At 36.4% G+C, this 11,670-nt stretch overlaps 1 protein-coding gene across 5 annotated transcripts in view; it reads right to left on the bottom strand.

Moving 5' to 3' along the window:
* The window catches only part of Tenm1 (teneurin transmembrane protein 1), an 811,210-nt gene that overhangs the window by 246,445 nt on the left and 553,095 nt on the right, over nucleotides 1-11,670 (bottom strand). The gene's annotated exons all lie outside the window — the stretch shown is intronic.

Below are 11,670 nucleotides of genomic sequence, written 5' to 3' on the forward strand. Positions count from 1 at the left end.
CATCCCATGATCAGCATCCAAACGCTGACACCATTGCGTTCACTAGCAAGATTTTGCTGAAAGGACCCAGATATAGCTGTCTCTTGTGAGAGTATGCCGGGGCCTGGCAAACACAGAAGTAGATGCTCGCAGTCAGCTAGTGAATGGATCACAGGGCTGCCAATGGAGGAGTTGGAGAAAGTACCCAAGGATCTGAACGGATCCGCAACCCTATGGGTGGAACAACATTATGAACTAACCAGTACCCTGGAGCTCATGACTCTAGCTGCATATGTATCAAAAGACGGCCTAGTCAGCCATCACTGGAAAGAGAGGCCCATTGGACATGCAAACTTTATATGCCCCAGTACAGGGGAACGCCAGGGCCAAAAAAATGGGAATGGGTAGGTAGGGAAGTATGGGGGAGGGTATGGGGGACTTTTGGGATAGCATTGGAAATGTAATTGAGTAAAAAATGTAATAAAAAATATTAAAAAAAAGAAAAAAATTTGGAATAACTTCTTTGGCCAAGGAGACTTCGCAGTTGCCTTACAATGATTCTGTTGTGTAAATATTAGTGGCCACTACTATGCAGATCTACAATGAAAAATCCAAAGTAGTATAAAAAGAAATACAAGTTGTAGTCTGAGAAGAAAAAGAACACCAGGAAATTTAACACTGGAGATAAGTCTTGTGCTCAAAAGGATGAGAAACTGAAAGAAAGGTCTGATTTGAAATGGAATAAGGGAATAGTGCCCTCAGGCTGAGACTCCACCAAGACAATCCTACAATAGGCAAAAAGAAGTGTCCTAAAAGAAATGTTCAATGTCCTTAGTCACCAGGAAAATGCAGATCAAAATGACCCAGAGATTCCACCTTACACCAATCAGAATGGCTAAGATCAAAACCTCAGGTGACAACACATGTTGGAGAGGATGTGGAGAAAGAGGAACACTCCTCCGTTGCTGGTGGGATTGCAAACTCGTACAACCACTCTGGAAAACAATCTGGAGTTTCCTCAGAAAATTGAATATAGATTTATCTGAAGACCCAGCCATACCACTCTTGGGCATATACCCCCCAAATGCACACCATACAACAGGGTATAGACCCAAAGGACATTTCAGGCTACCACTGAGACACTTGCTCAATTGTGTTTATTGCTGTTCTAGTCATATTAGCCAGAAATTGGTTGAACTGTTTGGGAAAATGTGGCATTGTTAGAGATGGTGTGTCACTGGGGGTGGTGGTGGTGGTGTTAAACTTTGTGGTTCCAAAAGCCTATAACATTTTTTGTTAGATCTCCCTTCCTTGTGGTTGTTGTCTCAACATGTAAGATATCAACTACCTATCACTTATGTAATATATAAATATAATCTCCCAGTTCTAGTTTTGTTATTTGTATGCATAGGTACTTTCAAACCCTGTTGTCATTGTCTCCAGAAGAATATGCACTTAAATTAGATCTCTGGAGCCATTCTATAGTTATTTGATGTAATCAAAGTATAGTCTGTAATATTCATTTGAGTAACATGAATGTGGTCATATAATGGAGTGAAGAAAATTGTCCCATAAATGTAGGATACTTTAGTTATAGGAATGTTTAGTGGGCATACATAGTATACTAGTTAATTTTTGTCAACGTGACTCAAGCTAAAGTCATACAAAAAGAGGAAATGTGAATTGACAAAAATATTCTTCATCACATTGGCTTATCGGCAGGTCTCTAGGGACATTTTCTTAATTATTGATTGGTATAAGAGGGACTGGCAAACTGTGAGTGGTGCCATTAATGGGTAGGTAGTCCTGGGTTGTACAAAAATTCAAGCTGAGTGAGCCATCACAGCAATCTAGTAAGCAGAACTCTTCCATGACCTCTGCTTTAGTTCCTGTCAATAGATTTCTTACCTTGAGTTCCTGCCCTATCTTCCCTTCATGGTATTATATGATGGAGACTCATAAGCATTTCTTCTCTAAGTAGCTTTGGTGATGGTGTTTGTCACATCAATAAAAAGCAAACTAGGATGCCTGGGATACACATTTTCATCCCTAATCAACTGATTTTCACATGTAGGTATGTATTCTGCTCTACCTCCAAGTTCACTTGGTTGATTTTGTCCAGTTGAATCCTACTTTCTTTCTGTCTCTCTTAGCTATCTTGCAATCAAACTTTTCTATCTCCTCTGTCAGAAGACTACTAGGACTACAGGGTGAACTATGAAGGTGGGTGTCAAGTGACTGCTTCCTTCATAGGATCTTACACACAAAAATAACACACCTTTGTATATCTTTTCCAGGTCTATTTTTATTTCATGTAGTTAAGTGTGAAACTAAACATATGGCAAATAGTAAATGAGTCCAAAATTCAAAATAATTGAATAAATGAGAAGAATGCATCCAGCAGTGAAAATCAAACTATGCTTGTTTGCTTTTGATGTTCCTGTCAGTCTGTCCCAATAAATTTCTTACACTATACTTTAGATAGATCAGTAAGTATCCGTGCACACACTTATGCTTAACTTGATTTCCCTGCTTCACAAATTATATGAGTCCCTGGGTTTCAAAATAAAATTGAAGTTATAATGTCCTAAAATAGTAGACTTATCTCAGATTTACAGAGGCCTCTGGAAATTTGCCTCTCACTTTAGACTTGTCAAATTGTCAAAGTTTCACTGTATTTTTGCATTGCTGCCTGCTAATGATGGCATAACAGGTGTGCTTTTTTATTGTCCCAGAACAAAATAAGAAAAGGTGTGCTTCAAAAAAATCACATATTTTGTGTACAGTTACAAATTTATGTAGAAAATTAGGGTGTACTTACAGGACCCTTTATATAAATGAGAAAATTTAAAAATCGAAGAATGTATTTGGGTTCAGTTTCTATTTTCACTTGAGCAAAAAAGAAAAAAAAAGGCTTGGGGGTGACAAACCATGTCTGAGTAGGATGTGTTGCTAGGAAATCGTTATAATGGTGTGATTTTTTTTCCATTTCATATCTACCTCCCAAAGATATTTCTGCACATGTAGCTTCACACACTTAATTTGGCTGAGGATGCTTTTAAGGATGCTTTTCATTTGCATTTCTAGTGTCACCAAAGAACTTCACTTATTCCAACAATCTATTGTTAAAGTTTTGACCTGACTTTAGATAATGTGACAATATTGCAAGTGCAGGCTTTAAAAATTCTAATTAATCATATCAGAATCATCTCCAAGTCTGTCTTTTATTTTTAGTGAATATAAAAGCAAGTTAAAATAAGTTTCAGCATAGGTGTTACACCTTGAGGTTCAGATTAAAATAAATAAGCTAGCATGAATTAATCAGAAGCCTTTTTTCCTTTTTTTTTTTTTCCGTTAAAACACCATTCCCATCATTTCAGTGACTCTTTGCCCTTAACTGAGCTTTTCTTTAAGTCCATATATCTGTAGAATTCGGATGCTTTAATACTGTTGCTCAATAGTGAAGTTCAATTTTCCTTTTGTAAGAAATTATCACCATTCCTAAGAAATCAAGAGTGTCTAACTGCAGAGTGAAAAGTATTTGCATTTCTACATTTCTCTTCTGCTTACTTTACTGATTTCTTTTTATTGAAGATGCTATATCCTAGTTACCTTATATGTGAATAGATTTTTCTCTTTAGCAGCATGATGAATGGTTAAAAGTCATCCTCATAGAATGTGTATTACATTTTTAATAAAGCTTCTTTGTCAAATAGTATCTATGACCCTGCTATAACTATAATATTAGAAGAAAATTCTGGGTATGCATGACTCACTTTAAAAGGTCTAATCAATTCTTAGAAATTGCAGGAAGTGATGTGTTATATGTCTAGAGATAGTCAGATGAAATCATTCTATCATTGGCATTTTCAATAAAAGAAGAAACTGACAATGTTTTGAAGCATATGTTGCTTGCATAATCAAGGAAAGTTTCCTTAGCAACAATTATTATATGAATCCCTTATGACTTTCTTTGCTAATTATCTTTTTATTAGTAGATGCACATCACGATCCATTAGAGAACACTTAAAAATATAGTGAAACATTGTTATAGTGGAAATAATATATGTACATATATACACTTCTTGCCATGAGTGTGCATTGTCTTCTGCAGATTTAAATGCTTAAAAGCATGTTCTATATGTCAAAATATGAATCTGTTCTTATAATAAGAACTATTTTCACTTAATATAGTCTCACCACAAACATTTTGAGAGGTAAGATAGTTAATGGACTATATCCACAAACCATTAATAATCTATGTCAATAGTCTAATATTCAGGATCAAGAATCATAGATTTCAGTATTATAGAGGACCTCAGGGTCTTTTGGCAAATATGCCATTTCACACATGATGCATTTGAAGCACAACTAAATTAAGTGTATTACTCAAAGTCACTATTCTGTGAATATATTCATACATGAAGACACCTACATCCACAACTACATCAACCCTGCTATCTTTCTAATGGAAATAGGAGCAAATGTCAAAGAATGGCTTAAAAACAAATATTTTCAAAACAAAGTCTTTGACATCTTTGTATCTAATACCCTCTTTGTATGAGCCACACATGATGATAATCCTTCAAATGTTTCTGATGTATAACAAATAGCATGTTCAGAATTACCTTAGTTGTTATTACTCTGTATATTTCTAGTTGGTTAATCTACTTCTTAGATTGTATCAGAGCAAGGGCAAGTGTTGCCCTCTTCATATAAATGCTTACTTCCATGAATTGTATTATCTATTATTTGTGAGTAATGACAGAGTGGCTCAGATCAATTTCATTAAGAAAAAAGAGATACAGAACTCTATATTCTATTTTTATACTCCTCTAAGAGACTGTGTCCAGGAGAAGACAGATCTTACCAAAGAAATATACTAGGCACATTTTACAATGCTGATCTCAGAGGCCAGGGCCAATACCCTTACAACAGGCTAAATGTATTACTGAGATTTTACAGCAAGGAGTTATGTTTTAAGAGAGCACAATTTGACCTGTGGTATATCCAAATCTAACCCATGATATAACAAGCTTCTATTATATTCCTCTTGAGGTATTTTAAAGACTAATGAGTTAACCTTTGTGAAGTGTCATGAGACTATCAGGCTAAAGAAGTCTATGTCAAGTATCAATTTAAGGCTGCAAACAATACTGTAGGTTGGAAACAGACTAAAAATAACCAGCAGATGATTTTCTGCAGTCCCCTTGATATCAAAGCAGCATAGTTAACATGCCAACAGCTAAGCAGCTTCATATACTTGGAGGAAGAAGATGATCAATGGCAAAGAGCATATCCACCTTTGAAATGACACGATCCATTATCAGAATCAGATGCTAAATTGCTTCCTGTACGGAGAACACTCAATTAAGAGCTGCACAGTGAGATCATCTCCATGGTTAAATATGCTCTTTGGGAACAACCTTTATAGAGCTTAAAAATCACAGAAGGACTATTCTTACCATGACACTAGAGATTTGGAAAGCATTTCTGTTCCCTATTTTTCAATTTGGTAGATTTATTAGGTGTGCTTGTGTGAATAAGAAATTTTTCTAGTGAGGTTTGGTTATTGGGCCTGAACTAAGTGAATGTGGCTTTGGTTCAGGTTTTCTGGACAAAAATATCCCATTCATAAGCTTGGTGTTTAATGTTTTCATCTGCTTTTCAATAAGAGAATTTATTCATTTGAGCATTCTCTCTTTGTCTATAACTCCTGTCTTATTTTGGTAGGAGTATGGTGGTATGAGGCTGAAAAGAAAAACACTGCATTTAGCAAGATATTAGCAGTTCGGATGTCTACATATAGGATTGAAACTCACCAGGATTATGACCTTGGGTCACATACTTAATGTCTTTGTTTATTCATACTGAAAAAATTCCTATGTATTTCTTATTATTTATTATCTGTCTCACCATTCCAGACTGCAGTGTAGGAATCTTTATTGGCTTGATGACATATGCCAAGACCATAGCAAACAACACAGAATAGGTAGGTATAAAAATTCTTTGATAGGTGAAAACTAATCTCACTGAGTATTGCTACCATTTACATAGCATGTTAATAATATTCAAATCACTATTAGTAAAATCCCAGTCTTCATTTAAACTCATATAGTTTCTAAAGTCCTATATTTTTTTTTGAGTCAGGGTCTCACAGTATAGTACTAGCTGGTTTTGAACTCACTACACAGACCAAACTTCTCTTGGCTTTATGCCAATCTTCTATACTCTCAGCAGGTTATAGCATGGGACACCCCATGTGGTTACCAAGTCCTTTTTCATAACTTGTATCACATATGTCTATTCTATTTCATATGTCTTTAAATTCCTTCAGATCACATGGATATCATTTTAAACTAGTTTTTCAAACATTTTCCAGAAAGATTTCTCTAAAATGCATATGTAGTCACAATACTACCTTCCTTAAATTCCTTTGTGATGGTTAATCTTTGTCATCAACCTGCCTGGATTTAGATTTACCAGGGAAACACTTCTGGCTATATCTACAATGGTTTTTCTAGAGAAAGATTTAACTGAAGAGGGAAGATTGACCCCGAATGTGGAGGATGGCACCATATTACTACTGGCTGGGATCCTAAACTAAATAAAAAGAAGGTGAGCTAAATTCCAGCATTCCTCCTACTCCTGACCTCTGACCAGTCTCATATTTTTGCTGCCAAGACTTCTTTACAATGATGGACTGCAACCTTAAAAATGTCAGCCATCTTTCCTTAAGTCCCCTTTATTACAGGCCTCTTCTCTCATGTAATTTTCTCCCTAGCCTATAAGACTGGTACATGGCATTGCATATTTAGGAATGCAGGTATAGTAGTTAGGATAAAAATTGTGCCCCCATAGTTTTGGGCACGTGAACAAACTGGTCCACAGTAGATGGCTGTTTGGGGAAGTTTTGGAGTTATATCTTGGCTGAAGGCAGCATGCCACTGGAAGCAGGTTTTGAGAGTAAAATCTTGCCTACTTACTTCTATTTTATATACTCTGTCTTCTGCTGTGATTCGAGATTTGAGGTCCCAGCTTTGTGTTCCTGCTAGCACAATACAGCCTGTTGTTGTGAACCTCTGCTATCATCCAAAAGCTTATTCCCCTGAAACCATAAGAAAAAATAAACTGTCCCTTTCTTAAATTGCCTCATGGTGCTTATCAAAGCAACAGAAAAGTAGCTAACACAGCAGGTAACACACCCAGGGAAGGAGTTACAGAGACAAAGTTCGTAGCTGTGATGAAAGAATGGACCATTTAGAGACTGCTGTATCCAGGGATCCGTCCCATAATCAGCTTCTAAACGCTGACACCATTGCATACACTAGCAAGATNTTGCTGAAAGGACCCAAATATAGCTGTCTCTTGTGAGACNATGCNGGGGCCTAGCAAACACAGGAGTGGATGTTCACAGTCAGCTATTGGATGTATCACAGGGCTCCCAATGGAGAAGCTAGAGAAAGTACCCAAGGAGCTAAAGGGATCTGCAACCCTATTGTTGGAACAACATGATGTACTAACCAGAACCCCGGAGCTCTTGTCTCTAGCTGCATATGTATCGAAAGATGGCCTAGTCGGCCATCATTGGAAAGAGAGGCCCATTGGACTTGCAAACTTTATATGCCCCAATATAGGGGAATGCCAGGGCCAAAAGAATGGGAATGGGTGGGTAGGGAAGTGGTGGGCGCTATGGGGGACTTTTGGGATAGCATTGGAAATGTAATTGAGGAAAATATGTAATAAAAATATTAAAAATCAAAAAAAAAAAAAAAAGATTTGGGACACCAAAATTTCTTCTGGGGTCTGGAGAGGAGACTCAGAAGTTAGGAGCTACTACTACTTTTACAAAGGAATCTTTGCACTGTAATTGGTGGCTGCATTCTTTGGGCAATAGCTAATAAAAAAGTCCTCAAAAAATAAAAAAAAAAAAAAAAGAAAGAAAGAGAAACTGTATACGGACTCACTTGAAATAGCAACATTACAATTGGAGTGATTCATTAAGAGGAAGTTTATCTCATTTTAAGGCACCAAGCAGAACATGTATGGGATAGTTGCGATCAGAGGGAAAAGTATTTGAAACAGAATCACTCTTTATTCTCAATACATGTAAGCTAGTTGTATATAAACAAACAAGTGCTTTTTGTCCTTTCTTGTTGAATTCTTAGCACTTCTGGACATTGAATCCGGAGCCTTTATTACTGAGCCACATCCTTAATTCTAGGAGTCAAGTGTTGACTTAACGTAAAGGACCCTAATATGGTGGAGACATATTGATGTTCCATGGAGTTTTTACTTGATCACTATTTTCTATATTCTTTCTAGACAATCTTCTGCTCTCTTTTGGTCTGGTGAAAAATGTATAGAGTATTCAGCCCCAGTTTAAGATGCATTTATATTCATTTTATTTTTGTTTAATAGTTTTGTACATATATAAAATGAATGTTAGTTAATTTCAAAACAGATTCCCCTTTCTCATCAGATTCCCTCTTTTTCTAGAACCCTTCTTTTAAACAAATGCAGGTCATACTTTCTTTTATGAAAGTATACTTTCACTGAGTTTAATTAGAGTTTCTTGTCAAATTGTGGGTCTGAGAGTTATTAACTTGAGCAAGAACATCTTGTCAGTGGCTATACCACTGACAAAAATGACTCTCAATAATATATGGGCCTTCCCCATCCATGTTGAATGTTGGCAGAGATGTATAACAAAAGGATTCTTTTGTAATTCCGTCCTTGAATATCAACGCCTTGCTTGGCATGTCTATTTATGCCTTATGCAAACAACTCCAGCACATATAATCAAGCACTATGTCTGGTCCCTCTGCAAGATACCCGCATTTTTGCCCATGTGCTTTCCCCCACCCTCTATCAGTTGGTGGTATTTCTTCCTTTTACACACTGACCTGAACTGGTTAGACCAGTTCTCCATCTCCATACTCAACTGCCACTTCCTTTCCTGTGCCATCCTTTATGAATTGATATTTTCAGTGTTTGGCAGAGTGGTAAAATTCAAATGTACTTTGCAGTTTTGTTCAAACTACTCAGTGCACTCCTATTGCATTATGAGGAAATGCAAATTCTTGAGCATGGTGTGTCAATAAAATTCTTTATGTTCTGGCCCAGTACTCTTGTCATTGGTGACAGTTTTACCTCCTTTGTACTCCTGAGCTACAACTACCCAATGACTTTCAAGCCACCATCTTTTTTTTTTTTTTTTTTTTCAGAAATTCAAGTGTGAGGCTTTCCTCAATGTCTTCTCTCATCTCAGAGAAATAACATTGCTTTCTATCATACTTTGTATCTCATGGACCTGGACATGGTCCTGTGCTAACACCTTTTTTGTATATAATAAAGTAGGTAAATGACTCTTAGATGGGGGTTATTAATACATGGAATGTGCAAGGTCAAAGTTCTGGCTCAACATGAGTGTACTGGCTGGTTTTGTGTGTTAATGTGACACAAGCTGCAGTTATCACAGAGAAAGGAGTCTCCCTTGAGGAAATGCCTCCTTTAGATCCATCTGCAAGGCATTTTCTCAATTAATGATTAAGGGTGGGAGGGCTCATTGTGGGTGGTACCATCCCTGGGCTGGTAGTCCTGGGTTCTATAAGAAAGCAAGCTGAGCAAGCCAGGGGAAGCAAGCCAGTAAAGGACATCCCTCCATGGCCTCTGCATCAGCTTCTGCTTCCTGCCCTGTGTGATTTCCAGTCCTGACTTTCTTTGGTGATCAACAGCAATGTGGAAGTATAAGCTGAATCAATCCTTTCCTCCCCATCTTGCTTCTTGGTCATGATGTTTTGTGCAGGAATACAAACCCTGACTAAGACTTCAATACATATGTAACTCATTGGAAACAAAATCCCACAGTGCACTGAAGTTTTCTCCTTACCATATACCATTTTACACCCTCTGCAAAATTCATAGGCAGAAGCTTTCCAAGAATATTCATTGGTTAACTCTACTCATTTAATAAGAATATAATCTGAAGACACAAAAATATATTGGTGCTTTGGATAAGTTATAGCCTGTCTCTGTGCCTCGGTTTCCTCATCTTTAAAGTATTCATAATAATTGTACTTACAGTGAATTGACATATGTGCAACACTTAGGATAGGCGACAATAACAAGTCATCATTAAGCATGTCAGCAATAAGCGTACTAGCATCTAATAATACTATAGCTGGCATATGAGATTATGAAAAGTTTTAGGTAATATGTTGAAAATAAGTTAATAATCAGGCTTGATTCATATGATACTTTTCCATAGGTCTAGTCACTTGGATTTCATCATTCTTTTCTAACTTGATAAATATGTCTTTCCAACTAGACTACAATATTCACTTCTGCAAAAATTACACCCCTTTTGGGCACCTCTATATTACTGGCTCTGAGTACCATGATCAGCACATAGATGTTAATGTATACTGTACATCTATCAATTAATGGATTTTAAGTATTACATTTAGTGACAATTAAATAACCTTTATAATTTTAATCTTTATTTCCTGTCTTTAGAGACAGGGTCTCATTTTAGAGCCAGATTAGCCTAGAAGTCAGGGTATAGCACAGGCTAGCCTAGAAATTGAGTTCCATAATTCTCAGACTTCTAAATGCTGATGTTATAGGACTATATCACCATACATATATCTCATGTTCTGACAATTTGAAATTCATTCATATTTCTGACATTATTTCAACGTGAGGTGCATATGCTTAAAATTGTGGTTAAGAGTTGTATTAGAATTATGTATCTTAACAGATGGATCTTCCTGTTTTCTTAGGGCAGAATCAGATTCTTCAGTTCATATGTAACTCACTGGTAACAAAATCCCATAATGCACTGAAGTTTTCTGCTTACCACATGCCATTTTACACCCTCCACAAAATTCATAAACAGAAGCTTTCCAAGAAAATTCATTGGTTAACTCTACTCATTTAATAAGAATACTATCTGAAAAATATAAAGAATAACCTATTCTTTTTTGTGCTTGCAATATAGAAGGATAAAACAAGTCATGTGTACAAATACCTAAATGCATTTGGAATGAATTTAATACGCTTCATAATGTTCTAGTCAGATAAAGTTTTACAAAAATGCCTAAAATTGTAGTTGGTCTTGGTGTGTATGTTAGATTGTTCTAGGTTGAAAGCTAACTAATATTTTTATGATAAACAAAACACATGGAAACGTGTAGATGTTGAATGTACTTAGGATAAGCAGATCTTAAAGATTATGGAAGTAGGGGGAGGGATTCACTCACTAAGCAGAAGCATATGGCAGACAGGTTTAACTGTTTTTGGTGATCCTTTGATAAGGATCTTATATACAGACAGGAGAGAAGTGTGGAAGATGTTAGGTTAAAGAATGAAGAAAAGAAACAATGTTTCAGAAATAATAATAATTGGAGGCAATATAGCAATATATTAAATGTGGTAGAATACTGTGGTTGTTATGTTTTTAAAATGAGTTGCTCAATGAATACGTTGACTATTCCAGTTTGTGGTGATGGTGATTTGAAAGAATCTGACAAGAGCAGACTGTAGGAAATTTGAAGACTATTGAAGGAACTACAGTAGAAGAAAGAAAGAGATCAAAAGGTAAACCACATACACCTGTCACAGAGAAACTTAATGCAGAAATTGAAGAAGAAGAAGGAGGAGGAGGAGGAGGAGGAGGAGGAGGAGGAG

Source organism: Mus caroli, chromosome X (assembly GCF_900094665.2).
Source record: "Mus caroli chromosome X, CAROLI_EIJ_v1.1, whole genome shotgun sequence".
Classification (NCBI taxonomy): Eukaryota; Metazoa; Chordata; class Mammalia; order Rodentia; family Muridae; genus Mus; species Mus caroli.